The sequence below is a fragment of the Aquila chrysaetos genome, chromosome 21 (genome assembly GCF_900496995.4).
Source record: "Aquila chrysaetos chrysaetos chromosome 21, bAquChr1.4, whole genome shotgun sequence".
In the NCBI taxonomy this organism is placed as follows: domain Eukaryota; kingdom Metazoa; phylum Chordata; class Aves; order Accipitriformes; family Accipitridae; genus Aquila; species Aquila chrysaetos.
The window spans coordinates 1,906,687-1,920,662 of record NC_044024.1 but is presented as its reverse complement, the minus strand read 5'-3'; the positions used below and the strand labels follow the sequence as shown (position 1 = coordinate 1,920,662).

General features: G+C 48.7%; 1 protein-coding gene across 2 annotated transcripts in view; it reads left to right on the top strand.

Annotated features, from left to right (window-relative positions):
• The first annotated feature begins 13,293 nt into the window (after nt 1-13,293).
• Nucleotides 13,294-13,976, top strand: part of LOC115333635 (fibronectin type-III domain-containing protein 3a-like) — a 50,483-nt gene continuing 49,800 nt past the window's right edge. The window contains exon 1 of one of the 2 annotated variants that reach the window (XM_029996868.1): nt 13,294-13,388. The gene's annotated coding sequence lies outside the window, so the exon portion shown is untranslated. The remainder of the gene's footprint in view (nt 13,389-13,976) is intronic. The other variant, XM_029996869.1, reaches the window with a different exon arrangement.

Genomic DNA, 13,976 nt, shown 5'->3' with positions numbered 1-13,976 from the left:
AGTGGCCACACGTACAAACAAATATTTGGAGTATTTGCAAACTTCACTTGAGGGTGAAATGTGCCCGTTTCTTTCCTGTCAATGTGGCTTCTTACGCTTCAGAGGAAGCCAGGCTGCTCTTGGAGCAAAGCAAGGACACTTTGTTAGTTTAATAAATATATTGCAGATGGATCTTCACCAGGTTTTGGGGGGATAATGGGGAGGAGGTAGCAAAAACACCCTATTTTGGTCATTAATTAAAAACTCCACTTCCAGGAACACTGCTGCATGTCTCTGCTAGGGATGTTGAAGACTAAACAGAGTTTGTTTTCCGTTTAGCCCATTGAAATCCCTTTATTTGTGAGGACCGTGTCTCTGTGACGCTCTGCTTGAGTTTAACTTCAAAAGGCTCCACGCAGCCCCCATGACCCCCCCAGACAACGCCTTGCGGGATCAAGGGCAAAAGGCACAGCATTGCCCTGTGTAACCATTTCAGGAATCGCTCTCAGCACAAGGCAGGAGGTTTCTGCAGATATTTTGTCTAGCAAGCCCGTGCCGGGGGTGCTGCAAAGGGCTCACTCGAGAGCCACTCGCTTTTGCGAGCAGTTATTGCAAAAGGCGAGCGTGTGGCCTGACTCTGCTGAAGAATTGCATCTATCCCAGGAGTCAGTCGGGGCTTTATTTCCTTTCTGAGTAACCATCTGAAACGAGACAGTCCCTACTCTCTGCCCTTTTTCCCTTCCACGTTACTCATGGCAGGAAGCCTGCCGGAGTGACAAGCACACACTGCTTACGTGAGTGAGGGCTGAAAAATGCTACAGTGCCCTTTCACCGCTATTTTTCAAGGAAAATGGAATGAGAAGTTCCCCATAATTGGCCTTGAGCCTCTGCCTGCTGTCAGCAGCGTCTCCTCCCACATGCCTCCATGTCCTTCATCACCCCGACTTACTATGCCAGAGGTTCACGGGACTTCAGAGCCGGTTTATGTTCCTCCTCACCTTTTTTCGGGTGCTCGGGTGGGAAGGGCATCGCTGCAGCTCCCCTACAAACCCAGAGCAGCATCCCTCACCCTGTGCGGGAAAGCTGGTGGTCCCCAGCTCCAGGCTGACCCTGGGGCAGCACCCTGCTCCCTACCTGGGCGAAGGAGACCAGCGAGGCTCTGATTGTGCCGTCCAGCCCCCCCGTGACAAGGTGGCCCAGCAGACCTGCCCTGGAGAAGATCCACGAGCCATGCACGAGGTCTGCTTGGTCCCACGCTGTGCGGGATTCAAGGCGGGCAGAGGCGTTATGCTGAATTCAGGTGGATTTTCCGCTTTGGGATGCAGTGCGATGACTCCAGTCAGGGTTAATCATATCCTGTGGTAGGAAAAACAGGCCTCAGGGATATGAACTAATAAAACAGAGGCACTGAGAAATGGTTGCCAAAGCCCTGGGGGACAGTTCTGCACATCCTGAGGTCCTGGGTACTTTTATCTTGCGATCTGCCAGGAGCCTGTTCAAATCTGAATTGCGCTGCTACTACCAAGAGTTTGCTTTCGCTGCAATTAAAACCAAAACTAATCATTACAATCTGGGGTTGTTCTGAGGGTCAGCGAATGTCACTGGTACATCTGCATTGCCGGCTGGTCCATAGCAGAGGACGCAGTAGCAGGTCAGTGCTGGGCAGGATAATCGACAGCCATAGAAAGTGGCACCAATGATTCAGCCGTGGCATCTGCCCAATTAAATTTCCAAGTACAGTAACCCTCTCCTGTGGTGGGAAGTTCTTCTGATGAAATAACCCCAGCTCCTTGCTAACATTGGATATTACACTCAGTTTATGTAAATATGAAGGCACTGATCTCAGCAGCCTCCACAGCTTCCAGTGAGTGGTGCCTGAGCTCATGGCCTCCTCCACCGCCACTGACCCTGCAGCAGGGTTATATATTTTGATTTTCCCCTGTTTATTTCTACTGGATGTTTCTCTAAAACAACTGTGCTCCAACGAGGAGTGCTGTAGCAAGACATCCCGGTTACACTTCACGCTCATGGAGGGCATGTTTCATTGGTAAAGTGACTCTCCTTAATTAGAAGGAAGTTGTGGGAGTTAATTGATAGTTACAAGGGAAAAAGTAGAAGTACAGGGTATTAGCCATCAAAGCTAGAACGGCTTTCTCTGCGATAGTCCTCCTGCATCAGGGCAGACAGAAAGGAGCAAAACATCGTAGCTGTGGCCACGCCATCTACAAGGAACTTCTTCATTTTGATTCAGGTATCTCGCCTGCTTTGTCTAACCGAAGTCATCTTTGGGCAGCAAACAGAAGGAAGCTGTTCGACCCCTCCTCCACCCCACTCCCCCCAAAAAAACCCAAGAACAGTGATGATGAAAAGTTAAAGTTGAGAATTAATCAAGAATTCAGATCAGAGAAGCCCAACAGCTGAAGTTTCAATCCCAAATTTAATTCAATTACGCAAAAAAAAATGTAAATGCTTCAACCCCTGGTTTCCCTAGAAAATGGAAATCTTTACAGATCACCAGCCCTTTATCCAAACTACAAAGATTATATCAATACAAACCATCCATGCTGCACTCTCCCAGGGTTGTTGGGAGAGGCAGGAGATATGAGGCCATTTGAGAAAATAGTAAATTGAAGGATTTGTTTGTTTCTTTTTATTTTATGTTAAACTTCAGTGGCTTTTCTTTAAGTTCAGTGCAGAAACACCGCAGAACAGCGTCGCCTTTACTATCCCAGCTTGCATAAACACAGTTCAGGCTCCTTCTGGATGAAGGGATCTATATTTAAATACTCATGGCTTTTATGATGTTTTTTGCTATATTCTATATATAAATACAAACCTATTTATCCAAGGACAGCGGTGGAAAGGCAGCTATGCTGTACGTGAACGATAGACCCCAATGTTGGCAAGACATTTTCTCTTCCCCTCTCCCAAAGATGTAGGAGATCAGGGTCCATTTTCCTAGCAGGTTCCCCTAGAGAGGCACCAACAGCATTTTCTCCATCAGAAGGAGGATTTTAAAGCCTCGGCTACGTAACCTTTAATAAGACCAGGGATTAGCAAACCTCATTGAGTGACGCTGTGACCAAAGGCCAGCCTCGTGCATGTTTTACGCCTGCCTGCATGCCCCACGCTGCTGGAGGACACGCTGCTGGCACGGCCGCGGCAGCCAGCCAGCACGGTTTGGGGGGAACGGGCTGAAGTAACCGCAAAGAGGGGAAGTGAAAAGCATATTGCTTCATTTTTTTTTAATGAAATAAGAGTCCTGTAGTTCTCTCAATGTGCTCTGTGTTTTTGTTTTTAGAGAAATGGCTGGAATAGACACTGAGGACACACATGCAGGTGGGGGAAGGATTCGGGTTTCTGCTTATTGGTGGCCCTCCTGGGGTGACTGGCCATAGTAGATCATTCACAGGTACAAATACTTCATTTTTGGAGGCTCTCCCTCAGCTCCATTTGAAATGCTTAGGACGAACAAGAGCAAAGAGGGTCATTTCAAACTTTTTCTTGCCTACGCTATGGTAGTTCAGGCTGTGCTACAGGGAATCTGCTCTGGGGTTTCCTCCCTCACGCATTTCACAGTGTGCGACGCTGCTTTACCCAGCATCATACGGAATGAGTTGTAAGCGGGATGCAAAGCTAAACTTTCCAATTTGCTGGGTTTAACGGAGACTGCTATTTGCACCAACCATGATGTGGGACCTCTGCAGCTGCGCGGTGGCCAGGGTGATGCTCATTTGCGGGGTTTGGCTGACTTGCCCCTCTCTATAGCACAGGAGCATTTGGCTCAGGGGTCTCAAATCAGTTCCTGGCAGACAGCAGCTTATCACCCCGCTCTTACAGCTCTAACAGAAAGCTGTCCTCCATCGCTGCCGTACTTATCTCACCCGCATTATCACAGCAACAGCGTAACCTCTAACGAACTCAGGCTCCTAACTTCCCTGTTAAGCAGGGAGCGACTGTTATTCCCAGCGTGTAAATGAAGAAGTGAGGCAGTGACCGATGCTGGAGCATCAGGCCACTCTCAGCCAGCTTTCTCCAGCTGAAATGTTCGTCCTGAGCTCACCGCCATTGAGACCGTGGTGGCAACCAGAAGCATCGTTCAGCCAGGCTTCAGGCACGAAGGCAGCTTCAGGGCATGCTCGCAGCAACGTAACCGCTATGTACACCACTTATACATCTCTTTCTTCTGCTTTTCTTGCAGATGATCGGAAAATTCACTGCTGGAGCGTCAAGAGGCAAGCCCCACGTCGATCCCCATGGATGACCTCAGCTGGCAGCTGCTCGGGGCCTCACTCGCAGCCTCCGGAGCCGCCAGCTCCTTCTCCTGAGCACGGCGTTTGCAGGAAACTCGGCAAAGCAAGCGCTCCACATTCCTGCAGAGGAGCTTTTGGGAATGCTGTGTAAAACCTGCCCTCTTCCAGCAGTCTCCATTGCAAGGCACTCACAATAGCTGCAGCAGGGAAGACAGTGCAGATTTTTTTTTCATACCAAGAGAAGATGGGGAAGGTGGGAAGAGGCCAATTTTTTTTTTCTGCTTTCTCATGCACAAAAGGGTCCTTATTCATTTTAATAGCAGGTTCTCTCACACAGCAATCTGCTCTGTCAGCCAGACAGTGGAGAAAGACTCCTTAGGCAGCTACCTCATGCAGAATATTGCTGCTTAGACCTTCTCGTCTGCTCTCTGAGGATGGGAAACTAGATCTCCATGACAATCTCAAAATGGAGAGCATTAGCCCTGAACAAATAAGTAGATTGCAATAATGGATACAATATGGAGGTTTCCTCGAGGAGCCAATATTTGTATTCTTCACAGCTGCATCTTTTTCTTCTTCTGGTTTTTTTTTTTCTTTTTAGCCTGAAGTGCTCCCAAATGCTTCACGCCATGTGGCTGCTTCTTATTTGCATCAAAGACCTGATTCATCGCTGCTCTGCACTTTGATAGATTACGTATGCTTCTGCAAAGCAGATATAAAATGCTCGTCGGAGAGTATGGCGAGCCTCTTCTGCAGTGGTGCAGACACCGATCCGACGCAAAGGAGACAGTGCTCCAGCTCCGACGTGTCTGCCGAGTGCTGCGGCTGCAAGAGGAACCCCCAACGCAGAGCAGGGGCCCCCGGGCCTCCATCAAGTGAAAAAAAAACCAAAAAGAGAATGGAAACAATAATGAGGAATGGGGTTATTGTAGGAGAGAGCAAGTAAAAGAGGTTGTTTGGGGACAGTGAAGAAAATGCCAGATAGGAAAGAAATAGTGCTCTGAAGAAAGACAATGGAGAAATAGAGTGAAACAATTGAAAACCCATGTTAAAACAGAGCAGGGAGACCGCTGATCACAGGCGAGCAGCTTTTCGCAAAGGTGCTGCAGCTCTGTTCGCTTCCAGCATACACAGCTTAGGGATGCAAATAAAACTCTTTGCATACATAGCTAAGTTGAAACTTCGGTGCTAACGGGATGCCACAAGGGAGATGGTTTTTCACTCCCTAAATGTGAAGGGGGGGGGGGGGGGGTAGAAAATGGGCAGCAGCCAGAAAAATGAGTGAACCTGTGTCACCTGATGGAAGGTAGGAAACCTGCACCACAGGCAGAGCAGGAGAGAAAACAATGCAAACAAAGGGAAGAGCATCACATTACGCTTGACACAAAAATATTTTCAGATTGCATCAGTCCTTTATTGCTGATGGTTCACCTGCAGCTCGTTCAGATATGACATTTAGAACAAGTTAAAAAGAGATCAGTATTTCAACAACTAAAGTTTCAGCCTTTTGTCTGATGGAAAAAAATCAATTCCAAATGTGGAAATTTCAATACGGACTATAATTTTGTTACAATTCAGATTTATTCTGCTTGCTTTCTTTCCTTTTTGTCCTTCCCCTCCTCTCTGTTCTTCAGAAATCGGCTCTGATGCTTCGTTCTCACTCTCCAAAGACCCTTTGCAGCTGAGTTTCAGGTAGCAGGAAACAAGCCCCTGCCCTGCCTAGCCCAGGGAGCAAACCCGCTCCTTCCAAATTCCCTATCTTTGGGATAAAAACACATGGCCCGGGTGCTTCAGCATCTTGCAAATTTTATCTTTATGCAAAGCAACAGTAAAGCTTGTCAATTATGGTTTTTTTAAACATTTTCAGTCTAGTTTATAAGAGCTAGTGGTGAACTCGTTTTGGCTTTCTCCTTTTCTTGCTAGAGCAAGGACAAGCATCCTCCAGCTCTAACATGTTTAAACTATGGTTGTTTTGAGCATTTCTGAGGATCCAGCTACTCGGATTACTAAGAACTACGACTACATTCACATCAGGCCAGGCAAGCAGACCTGACTTAGCTCCACTGGCATTGCTACCAGGTCAGCTGAAGAACTGCCTGGGTATTTACCCTGGGAGCGATGACTCCGCTCCAGCTCCTCAGACCCTGAGCCTTCCCACCACCGAAATGTCCGATGCATCTCCCGTGTGCTCTGCAGATGCTCCGACACCAGGGAGCGAGGCCGGGACGGGCTCTCTCCTGCAAGGAGAAGCGGTTTGCAAGGAGATAGCCTTTTCCTTCAGCTGTATGTTTTGCTCTGGAGCAAAAGGTACGGTGCCACATTGCGCGCGCTTCCCCCAGCATTTGCTTGGGCCTGCCTGTTCTCAGTGCTTTGTTGCACCACAGAGTTCTTCAGCCTGTTTGGGGGTTTGGGGTTTTTTTTTGTTTGTTTGTTTGCTTCTTCGCTTGGGGGAAGAGTTATAAATTTATGGGTAAACACAGCCAGTGTTTGGAATTAGACTGAATCGGGATATTTGATTCCTATCTGGGCCCTCGCTGAATAATTTGAGGAGGAACTGAGCAGAAAGACCATGCAGAAGGTGGTAAAGGCGTGTGGGAGAGACCGGGCAGCGTCCCACAGCCATCTCCTCCCGGGGCAGTGCTGCACAAGAGCAGCAGCTCCAGGCTGGGGCCAAGAGAAGCAAGCAATGACCGCTCCGCTCCAGGCTTTCGGGCGAGGAAAGCGTTGGTGCTCGGGGCCGTGGCAGCCAGCTAGATGGTAAAGGAGAGCTGGAAGGTGCCATGTTCCCCTTGGCCAGAAGGCCAAGCAGCTCCTGTGCTTGGCACGCGCTTCTCCAAGGCTCTGCAGAGCCGCCGGGGCCGGTCGCTACGAGTCCTTGGACAAACAGCACTTGCCCCCAGACTCTCGTGGCTCAGCAAAGAGCAGAAGTTAATGCGTTAATTACAGGGACCGAGTTCAGCAAGGAGTCAGAGCTGCTGCTAAATGTAAGCAGGCAGTCATTCGGATGAAGATGGCCAGGCAGCCGAACGCTCCCAGCTCTCACAAACCGAGAGGCACCTTCAGCCTCCAGGCATCCTCCCAGCTCTGAAGAGGCCGTTCCAGCCACTTTTCCGCCCTCATTTCAAAAGCAGACAGAGTGCAATTAGTTTGCCGCGGCTGATCGGCAGCCTGTGTCGAGCTCCAGAGGAGTCGTGCTGCCTTCCAGTGCTCCCTGGCATCCTCTGCTCTTATTTAGAGGCATCCTCTGGCAGTGAGCAAGGTGGGAGCTCCGGCTGTCCCTGCTCCCAGCGTGGGTGACAAGGGCAAGCTTAGCTTCTCCTTGCACGCAGGGAGGTCAGCGGCGGGGCTGCAGCAACAACCCAGGGTTTAATTCACTTTTCCTAATGGAGCCTGTTGTGTTTCCAGTGAACTCGGTCAAACCTGAAGGCCGGGGCGAAGGAAGACGCGGGTGCAGCTCTACGTTAGGATACGCTGTGTTTGCACACAGACTGTGCCGTATAATAAGTGAGAGAAAGAATCGTAAAACAGATGTTCTGTGCAAAGTGCAAATTACCCAGGCACTGAACTTCATCCCTTGCCATTTAAAACAGCCATAAACGCAAGGTATGTTTATCGTGGGTTGCAGAGGGCTTTTGTTGTGCACCTTTATCATTACTTTGTACCAAGAGCATTGTGGATCCAGTGATGACATTCGGTGAGTTCATGTGGGATTTTATGTGAGAATTGCAAGGAGTTTCTGTCTGGAGCAGTGGGGTTCTGGGTCCTACTTGCAGAAGGAAGTGCAGACAGCAAAATGTGATGTCCATCTGCATCTCCATCACCTGCCAAACTTCTCTGCCAGTCCATTCTGGCCTGTCCATACTGATGCCAAGAATCTGTCTTCTTTCTTCATAAGATGTGTCTCTTGTTTTCTATAAGAATACCACTGGTTCCAGCTGTACGAGGAACATAAACCAGTGTGCCCACTGAGAGGGCAGAAAGTACTGTACATGTTACTGGACTGAAAAGAAAAATCTCCAAACTTGGTTTAATTTCTTCACTTAAAATGGCTTTTTTTTTAATGACATAGTGGACAAAACTACACAGAGCGTGGAGCAGTGTGCTGGTATAATTCAGTGCCTCTGATGGTATCACCTATTTGCTTAGATAGTGTTGATTAATGTTAAATCATTCCTGCTGGTGATAACTTGCTTATGGGGTTCAGTGGCAAACAAACAGCAAATTCTCTGGAATAGGGATGAGTGCACCTGTGCATGCAGAATAGCAGGCATGTTTCATCTACCTGCAAGGGAAACTCCTGCTCCCTGTGCCCTACAGGCTTTTCCCATTGTGCTTCTTTCAAAATATACAGCACAGAGTGCTGGTTTACTCTCGATGGACCAGATCCTCAGCTGGAGAAAACACTCCTAATTCCACTGGGGTGGATGGAGCAATGCCAATACACACTGGCGGAAAAATCTGCTCCAATATACACTGTTTACTTTTGAGGATCTAAGCACATACACTTCCAACAAAGTGTTGTTTGATAAAAGTTTGTTTACCAGGTTGCCTTGCCTTGGTTCCTCCTAAAGTGTACACAACAGTATTTTGTATATAATAAGAGAAAATGAAGTGAATGTGTTCCAAGACCTCATTCGCAGGTCCTAACAAATTCAAAAGATGGGCAGCTTTGCTAGACACTAGTTAACTATGATCATCATTATTATTGCCATGCAAGTACGGGGAAAAAAATGTTTTTATTATGGGCTAGAACTAGAAATCCAGAGCAGCTGCTAATCATCATGATAAGTGGGTTGTTGGTTTGGAGGGGTTTTTGTGCATCCAGGTATTTACTGTGCCCAACTGTAAGCAGCAGTTTTTTGTTATCCAAGCCTTTCAACAACCTCCCCGCCCATGTTCGGATTGGAATATGTTGTAATTGTAATATTCCTCTTACCTCTCTCTTCTCCCCTTTCTTGTCAAAAGCTTTTCTTTTCCATTTCTTTAATATTTCCCCCCCCCCCTTTTTTGTTTATTAACTCACTTAGAGCTGTGGAATTATCAAAGAAAAAAATAGAAATTACAATTAAAAATTTTCTAATGGAAGAATGAGCATGTTTTTGGCATGCTTCTTGCCATTGTTTCGTTAAGACGGACTTTCCTTAACTCTCCTTTTCCATTCCAGAGACTGCCCTTCCTTTATAAGTCCAGATTTCTTCCCATTTGTACTCTCTTCCCTCCCTCCTGACTCATTTCCACTTCCTATTTTGGCTGTTTCTTTTCTCTTTCCTTTTCCTTTCTCCAAATATTCTCTGATCTTACATTCTGCTAGTTTTAATTCCTTCTTCCCAGGCCCAGATCTACCCCCGACCCGATACCATCGATGTGTGCCTCTTCACCCTCTTCCTCTCTAGACTGAAGGGACAGTCTAGGCAATCATTTCCTCAAAATCCAACTTTTTCTAATCCAGCGACTCGAGATGAGCATTGACTGCCTTTGTATGTGGAACCTGGCATCGCCACTGCCCTTGCATAGTCCTTATGGCTCTCCAGGAATTTCAAAATATAGATAAAGCTCCCCTCAGACTTGTTCCATGCCATTCTGTAATTTCTCACCCATCTAATCAGGATCTTCTTTCCAGGCAGTTTGGTCACTATGCCACTCAAGCCAAATATTTCTTCTGTGCAGCTTTGCCATCTGGAACGGCCCACCTATGTGCCTTCAGCCTCACCGACTGGCCCTATAGTTTCCAGTTTCAGCTGAAAAAAAATTTTCCCTTACTCTCATCCCATAGCAATCTGAATGTAGAATGTAGGCAGCAAACATTCAGTCATTTATTTTCCATGGTGTGGGAATAGTTCTCGTACTTGAAGCAATTTCAGTTTTAAAGGAGCCCTGGAGCTTGTGGAATGTGGGCAGTTTTTAGATCTTTCATCCTAAGTCTCACTAGCAACTAGCTATGGCTCTGTAAGCTTTTCCATCAGACATCATGTTTGCTAGAATTACCAGTGAATACATTGGTAGGATATAAAGTATATATAGAATGGAAATTTAAGGGGAAAAAAATGATTTAATGAAAGGCTGGAGGGAAAGGAAAAGGATTTTTCTGAGTCCTAAAATACTGCATTATTACCTACAAAGGAATTCTTGTAATAATCAAAGCTGGGAGGTCCAATAGGCTTCAGTGCAAAGAATGCTCAGCATTCACCCCCGAAGACCTTCTTTATTCTGGGTATCAGACACAGTATGCTCATGATGGGGAATCAGACCTTCATATATCACACAACACCACTAGTCATAACTTTTAAGGTTTAGCTGGCAATGAATAAATACAGAGCCTGCGAAGTCAAAATAGTCCTTGAATTGCTGCCTTCAGCAGCAACATTCATTTAATGCAATGTACTTCGAATTTCTAAATCGCATCCTGATGGGTCTCTTTCAGAGGATCTCCCAAAAATTAAGTACAAATATTTCACTTCAGAAATTAAATCCCCAGGGCACTAGATACGCTTCGCTGCAGATTAGTTAGAGCCTGTGGAGTTATAAGATTCCTCAGATGGAGTGCTGAAGATTCCAGGAATTCTCTCAAAGGTGAAATGATTAAGCAACCTTTTGTTCCTAGAGCACAATAATGCAGAAAGCAGGTCTGCATTCACGGAATCCCGTGCTGGTCTTGTCTTCTACCTTTTCTGAAGTGTTCACAAGCCTTAAATCTGAGCTGGAATTAAAGAATTTCATTTCAGAATTGTCAGTGAAATGAAGAGCTAGGTATTAGTGACAAAAGTACGACATGACTCAAAACAGAAGAGCAGCTTATTTTTCCTCTGACTCCTTTTCTCAAGATTTCAATCTGTTTTATAGGCATGAAGAATTATTAATTTCGTATCAACCATAATAAAACGTGATGTGCTAACTCACACTATACCACAGGACAAAAGTAGAGCTGCTGCTTTTCTGTACCAGAAGCAGGCCAGTAGTCACATGTGTGCAGTAAAACTTGTGGAAGTGGTAGAAAGAAGAGGAAATTTCAGTGCAGAGACCATGACAGAGATTTTGCCAATTATCATGTTAAGAGGAAAAGGTTTCTCCTGCCTTCTCCACCTGGAATTGGCCATCGATTCAGCTACCAAATTTTGCTTTTCAGATCACAAAGGATATTACAATGAGCTGTTCAAAGAAGCTCTTGTATGTGTTCAGAAGCTTAAATAAATAGGGGTGACAACAGAGATCAGAGAATGAAAAGGTAATGGGCTCCTTGTAAAAGCCATTTTTTAATGCATCAGCACTGTTACTCTGCACCAAATGTACATTTTCAGTGATGCTGAAGCATAATGACAGCATTTGCTTGTCTTCTCCCCAAAACAAACGTAAAATTCAAAAACATTAGTGAAGTCTTGTAATAGCTAGATGACCAAATGCAACAAAAGAGAAGAAAGGGACGATGCTTCAGCAAGTGCCAAACACACATAGATGCAATCTGAGGATGATTTTGTCTGTTCTTTCACTGTTTGCTATCAATTTGCAGAGAATATATTCATCATTTTATGGGCCGATATGAGTAAAATTAATTGTAAAGTTACACCGAGTGTTTTTGTGGCATTTATCTAACAAGGTAAGTTATTAGTCGCCTAGAAATTCAGCAGACACCACCACCTCTGGCCTTCCTTAACACTGCTTGCTTATTTAAAAAGATGGATGGGAATTTATTTTAGTCCTGTTTAGCATAGGTTGTTCGGCATAGCAAATCAACCACTTCACTAGTCTCCAGAGAGAAATTCTCTGACATAAAGGAACAATTTCTTCTATTCATTATAAAATTTCCTATATTAATTTAAAATACATCTAAGATCAATCCAGGGTAAACACATGGCCATTAATTTTAAAAGGTTAATTTCTTTATGTGTATATTATATAGCTTGCATATAAACGCTGAGTTTGACCTTTTTCTTCTGAACTGCTGTGATCCACAATTTACGTGGAGCTTGTATAACAGCACAGCTGTCGCATTTATTTTGCATCCACAGAGAAGCTGACTTCCACGCTGTGTGCAAAATATCACTTAAATCACCGCTTTAAAAAAAAAAAAGGTGCCTCAAACTTGCTTAAAACACGTTCATGGAAATGTATCGGGGAAAACTGTCCAGTGGAAATAAGCTGGAGAGTGCAGAATTTATTGCGGCATTAATTGCCAGAGAAAATGGATGTGCCAGAGGGGCTCTTCAGTCCGGTGTGTGTTTTTTCAGCCCCTGCCCTTGGTCCTTTTTTGAGCCCCCGAGGGCTCGAGATGCTCCGACGAGGGACGCGGAGATCGGACGTCGGGATAGCCGCCTCCTCGTTTTGACAAGCCGGTAACGACATCGTGCCTTCCTCTTCGCTTTGCCCGCTTGGACAGCTGGCACAACGCCCCTCACACTTCTTACACCCGTCAGCGTTAATGCTTTTTATATTATTACACAGTATTAGGGTTCAGGCCTTTTGTCTCTGCGTGTGCTGTGACCCATCTGTCCCCCTAAGCTGGAGGGGAGATGTATAAAATGTGTGAAACACTGCATTTCTCCCGGTTTTGGCACGACGGGGCGGGCGGAGGCCGCAGGCCTGCCGGGCGCCGGTTCGTGTGTGAGGACCGGGGTACGTGCAACGGCACCGGCCGTGCCACCGGGTGCCAGGCAGGGCATCCGCCATCAGGTGCCACCGACCCCGGCCGCTGAGGGACAGGGCCCGGCAGGGGCTGCGGGACCCCGGGGGCACCTCAGGGGACGAGGCCCGGGCCTCCTTCACGGCGGGACGGGTGTGTGGCCCAGCCAGCCAGCCAGCCAGCCGGCCGGCCGCCCGCTCCGTCGCACCTTTGTCTCCGCTCGGTGCCACCTCTGCCATGAAGAGCTGCGTCCCCTCCCTCGCTCCCCGGCCCTGCTTCCCCCGTCGGACACCAGCAGGCCCGAGCCCTCGCCCCGGCCGCGGCCTGCCAGCCACCTGCGGCCTCCGCCTCCCCCCCCCGCCTCTTTTCGCGGGAGCGGGTGGCTAAAGACGAAGATCGGCCCCGTCCTGCGGTTGGCGCGCCCGCCCGCCCCCGGCCGGCGGCGGCGGCGCAGGCGCAGTGCCCGCATTCCATCATGGCGGAACGGTCGGTTGGCGGTCGGCAGCGCCGGGGTTGAGGCGGGGGCTGCGGCGCCGCGCACGGTCAGTGCTGCCGTCGGGATCGCCGCGAACGCGGCTTCGGGACCGGGGGGCCGCTCCCGTGGGCTCCTTCTGCTTCCCCCGTGGGGCTGGGTGGGGGAGAGGGTGGCGGGGCCGGGCCGGGCCGGGCCGGGGGAGAGCGCGGCGTTCCCCACCCAAGGCGGGGTGGGCAGTGCCAGGAGCTGGCGGCGGCGGTGGGGAGCGGAGCGGAGCCCGGCGAGGCGGGAAGGGGGGGTGGGAAGGCGGCGGGGTGCCGGCCCGTCTGTGGCGGGAGGCGGCGGGGTGCGGGACGGCGGCCGGGGAGTGGGGTGGAGGAGGAGGAGGGGTGCCCGCCATTTGGGGGGGGGGGGGGGGGGGGAGCCGGGCTGTGGGGCCACTGAGGGGAGTAAGCGGGACCCCGGTGTGTGGGGAGGGTGTTGGGGAGGGGGAGCCCGGGGTATGAGGCAGGTTTGGGGGGGGTGGACGTGGCGTACGGGGAGCAGGTGGGGGCAGCCCGGTGTATGGGGGGAGGACGGGGTGCCTGGGGTACGGGGCAGGCTGGGGGGGAGCCGGGGCGGGAGGAGGGCTGTACGGGTGGGCTGCCCCAGCGGG